Here is a 5,724-nt window from a genome sequence, read left to right as displayed (position 1 = left end):
AAACACTGAGCTTCCCAATAGTGTGGTCTTTGTTTGTGGAAATGTGCTAATGCGGTCAAGCCAAAAAAGCCCAAAAAAAATTCTTATTTCTGTGTCAATGAAGAAATTGTGCATGTGTACCTCTCTCTCTAAACGATTGGAAGATCCCCACACAGCACCATGGTGGAGACTGTACGAGAGGACGACACAGAAGGAAGGGCACAGACAAACTGTTTGACATCCAAGTCACGTTTCTGAGTTTATTAAAAAATAATTTGTTATAGTAGACAAGTACATAGTAAAAAGACAAAGATACATAAAATATATATATGTCTATAAACTGCTGCTGCTGCTGCTGCTAGCCCAGTGACCCATTGTGCTGTCACTTGACAGTCATTGGTAGTCACCTGTCGTCGGTCTCCTTCTGTCCCACTGAAAGTAATTAAGATAACATTAGTTAGAAATCATTACAATCATTACATTATCAATAAATGTTAGGATGTGATTACTCTTGACAACCATACAAGACTAAGGACAGAATTGAAAACATAATTTAAAGCAATAAAAGCAACATGCTGTTTCACCAAGGTAAGGAAAGACATATTTAAACAAGACAGACAATAATATATGTTATATACACATTACACATAGTTATACTGTGTAATAATACATTTCTGTCATATAATTATGCTATGTCATTAATGTACTGGCCTGTATACATATATAAATACATATCCTCATCCACATCCCTTATATTTAAACTGCACAGTGTACGTACTACGGAAGCGCATTGCATTCACTGGATAAAAAAAAATTCATAATTATGAGATCAGGATCTCATAATTACGAGATAAGGATCTCGTAATTACGAGAAAAGATCTCGTAATCAGGAAAGGTGCCACATTAGCCACTGCTTCGCTCAGAACCACATACTGCACTTTCACGAAGGGGGGTCGGAACTACTGTAACCAGCTGCCATTCGGGTGGTGCCATCTTGACTATATCCCATATCTTTATTATAATGTGTATATATTGCAAATTACGACGGAGTATTAGGGTACGACGGAGTATTAGGGCCACATTGAAGAAAAAAAAAATTCAGAGATTTCGAGAATACCCAGCAAGCAATAGTAGTGATTTAAATGTATTGGCTATATTTAGCTCCGATTTAGTCTAGCTACATGTAACCTTATTAAATGTAATTTTTGCCATTGCAGATGGCGTGCGGTATGATATTCAATCACGTATGGAGAGTCAACAGTAATTAAAATATGTTTATCTCCATTATTTGGACATGGTCTCTACATAGCTATGATTTAGTTTCTAATTAGACCATCTATTTGTAGACCACTTCTAGACAAAAGTTTTTCATTATTGTTCTTTTTTTTATATGCAGCTTAGCAAATGATTAATATCCCGTGATGTCTGGCATGTCAATAATAAATAAAAGTGGTAGGATCATTTATTTCATATGGTCTATGTGTAGCCATTTTTTAGCCTTGTATTGGATGGCTACGTGTAACCTGCTTTTAACCCTTCCGGTGAAATTGTGGCTATAATTTTAACGGGTTGTCTATAACCCTGATTTAAACAGGCTATGTGTAAACCAAAGTTAGTCTAATATGTTAAATTTAATCCCCCCCCACCTCCTACCCCGCACCCCACCCGTCCCCCGCCCACCCATGCCATAATGTCATGTTCCCATGCACAGTAAAATGAAAATAAAGTAAAATTATATTATTTTATTAAGGGTGGTGTATTTAGTCACACATTAACTGTTACAGTAGCCTAATTGGACAGGCTAGGTGTAGACTGCAACCATAAATTAATAGACTATTAACCTTGTAAATTAACAAACATTAATTTTTTGATGTCACATATAGGCCTAGCTCATAGCCTATATATTCTCGAAAGTTGTGTATTCAGGTTTATAAGTCCAAATGCAAGTATGGTTCTTAACCGCTAGAGGACAGGCTTCAGCATCAGAGAGCATGATTTAAACTGGCATCATGAGATTTGCTACAACGAGATTTGAGGAGACGCTGAACACCTGCTGAACACGAGACGAGCACGCCCGGCTGAACCGACACCCTTCATTTGGACTTATTTTGTAAGTATCTGTGTTTTTATCTTATATCATGTGTATATTACTTATGCATATGACGTGATAACGTGATATTATTTATGCATATGACGTGCAACGTATGCATAGTGTGTAGGGAGCGTGGATATTTGGTATACAGGCTTCGGTAAAACAGTTTTTCGGTTGGCAAGCTAGTGTTGCTTAATGAGAGTGCTATAATCATCTCGGTAATGCAGAGATAAGGTCTCATGAAAAAAATCACTGGTTTGTTTTTCGCTAGTTTAGCAGCAGTATCATGGTTGATAGCAGAGTAATCTAGATGGATTGGATTGGAAATATGGCAGAGCCATTGTCCGCCATCTTGCCTGCAGGTACTTTTGTATTGTGGGAAAATTAAGGCCCTTAAAAAGTCTTAATCGTGATTTTATGAAGTATTAAATTTTGTTGGTATTCAAGCTGTGTCCAAAGAGTTTGACTGCAAAAAGTATGCATCGATGTATTTAATAAAAATAACGATGTGCAGGCATCATGGAAGTATAATAATAACGGCATGCTCGCAGCCTGCCGGGGTCCTGCCCGTACCAAATGGTGTGGCAAGTGACGTTGCGTATTATCTTGTGACACGAAACAGACAATGGGAAATGCAGCAGCAGCTAGCACTAGCAGCTAGCCAGTAAGTCGGTTACAAAATGTTCCTGTCATCAGTCTTTATCATATATCTTTATTAATTCCATATCAAGTGGATCTGTGAGCTGTCTGTGCTTTCCCACAGCCTGCGAGTTACACATACAGTCAGAATTGTTGGCGTGTAGTGTGGAGCAGCTCACTGTGGGAACATGTGATCCGCTCAGATTAACTTGTGATACTATTATCGATCGTGTTTTACACCAAATGCTACACACTTTAATTTCGCTCAACACAGCGATATTCTTTACAGTTCATTTAAACTCATTCATAAACATTTCACATGACTGTGAACTCTAATTTTAAAGCGATTTGGATGCACAGGTGCGCACAGGTGTAGGAAACGCTAATCATCAGAGGCACGGACTAACGTTAGTATAATAGCCTATAGACTTAAATCGTGTGACTTTAACATATCAACCTGCTCACATTTTGGATGCATTCAGGTTTTTATTACGTTATTGTGAAGTGTTTGCTGAATGTCACAGGTAATCGTGCTCTCCTGGCTCTCGTCTTGGCTTGACATCTCCGTGGCTCAACGTGTCTTTGGAGGATATCAGTGGAAACGGCAATTCATTAAGGTGAATGATGTCCAGACCAGTATACTGTATCAGAATGTTGCAAACGACAGCTTTAGATCGAAGAGCGAAGCGATCGCAATGTTTATTTCCTGGTTAGCTGACAACGGGTTCACAAAGGCCACGCCTACCACACATCTGTCTCACCAGTTGATTCATCACCAGTTAATCCGGCACACCGGTCGGCGATGTCGGATACGACATGAAACTACTCCAACGTCACTATTTTTAGAATACCTCCGGAACGCTGCATATTATAAACTTACTTTGACAAATGTATTGTAGCAGGAGGATGCGCCGTATGATGAGCTGGGGGGTGAACTGTGCGTAAAGAGCTGAACCAATGACAATCAATGACAGTCAAAAAACTGCTCATCACTGACTTACACATGTTATTGTAGAGGTCTGTGCTGTGTCCTGAGTATGTAGAAATCTACTGAAACACAGAAGGGACCTTTAGAGAGTAAATATGTGTCAATATAGTTATCTGAAGTTTGTTTGTTGCAAAAATCTCACACACACACACACACACACACACACACACACACACACACACACACACAGCTTGGATGTAAATTAGTTGCACTAGTTACTTTTATTTTGCTGTAGCGTAACTTGCTACATTTCTGAGGGTGATAGCTTTGGTATAGTGAAGCTTCATTTAATATAGAGTAACTAGTAGCTAAGCTCATCACTACACTTTCCAAGTAGCTTGCCCAAAATTGGATTTTGAGCGCTCTTTTGAAACCAGCCCCTTCACAGATTTATTTAGTACATTATTGTACGTTACCGCTAGAAAGCAGGGTGTTTCAGGAACAATATCATGTGTTGTTGTTCAGGGTCCATGTCATTGGTCCGACAGCCCATTGGCCCGACATCCCATTAGTCCGACGGTCCGCGGTGCTGAACGGCTCCCGGCGGGCGTATTTCTGCCTTGATGGTGCGCCGCGACCGGCTCTGGGTCAGCTGAGAAAGGCTTGAGGCGAAGCAGGCTCATGGCTTAAGTGTTTGTCACTTTCTTTTTCATTTTAACCCACACCATGATCTTTTCCTAACCCTAACCAAGTGGTTTTTGTGCCTGAACCTAACCAGACCTAATCACAGGGCACCATGATGATTTCGGAATGGACTTCGGAACAATGGGTTTAATATGGTCGGAACAATGGCATGTCGGACCAATGGGCAGTTCCCAGTTGTTGGCTCTATAGGGGTTTTGATGAATGGTATGCATCATATGCATATTGAACAGATTGTCAGGATGTTGTACTGATGGGCGGTGTTGTTGTGGGCCGGTCTGAGCCAAATGGCAGGGCCTATTTTTTGTCCCAGTCCAGCCCTGGCCAGCACTACCGGGAATTTTAGGGTCCGACTGTCAGCCGCCGGGCAGGGCCATGACTGACGCGTGCGGGGGGCTTGGAACCCGTTCATAACTGCTTGCAGTTCTAGCATTGAGTGACACACATGCTATGCTTCGGTTATTGTACAGCGGGATCCCCCAACCATCGCTTATATTTATAGTTTTTTCGATCTTTCGGTGGCCTTTCAAAATAATGCCAGGCTAAATCCCTACAACAGTTAATGCCACAAAACAATGATAAATGTATGTCGACTATGATATATGATTTTTAATGATTAAAAATAAGCTAACAATTCTCAGCGTGTATGTTTCTAGCTCAGAGGCTACTGTTTCATGTAGCAACGTGGACTTTGAAAAGTGGAAGGGAGGAGAATGCTGCGTGAATGACTTGCCAATCAGCAGGCTTATGCCCGCAGTCCACATAATGCCAGCCAGAGTACTCTGCGCTGTGCTGTCTTATTAAAACACAAATACCCAAAAATATCATTTAAAAAATAATTAATACATTTTGAAATTGACCTCTTTGTCCACAGTGAAATATTCCAACTTTTTCTCTGTTACAGGCTTTTGAAAAACTCCCTCATGGCCAAATACAACATGAGAGGTGGCGGTCATCTGGAGAAAATAGCCTTCGAAAAAACTGAACTCTTCTCTGTCATTATCAGTATGTTGGGTTTTGCTGACACAAATACTCAATCACAACTGTTTTGATTCCCTGTTATAACTGTAATTTGCTTTTCTTATCAAATTCTTTCTGACTTGATAGATGCAGTGACGACAAACTTCAAATCCGCCACAGAGGTGGAAATCAAAAATTCAGTGGCTGAACACCTGAAGCAGGCCCCAGGGAGAGCTNGGGGGGGGGGGGGGGGGGGGGGGGTTTATTACTATTCACTAAAATAATAATATGGAGGGTTCAAACCCTTTTTCAGTCAACAGAAGGAAGGGGTTAAAGTCGGACTGAAGCTATGTACCAAGATTTATGATGGTTGGACAAACGGTTCATGAGTTATGGCCAATCATTTCTAAGCCCCGCCTTTTGC

Source organism: Epinephelus moara, chromosome 6 (genome assembly GCF_006386435.1).
Source record: "Epinephelus moara isolate mb chromosome 6, YSFRI_EMoa_1.0, whole genome shotgun sequence".
Classification (NCBI taxonomy): Eukaryota; Metazoa; Chordata; class Actinopteri; order Perciformes; family Serranidae; genus Epinephelus; species Epinephelus moara.
The sequence above is the reverse complement of the archived record's forward strand: the minus strand, read 5'-3'. Positions refer to the sequence as shown.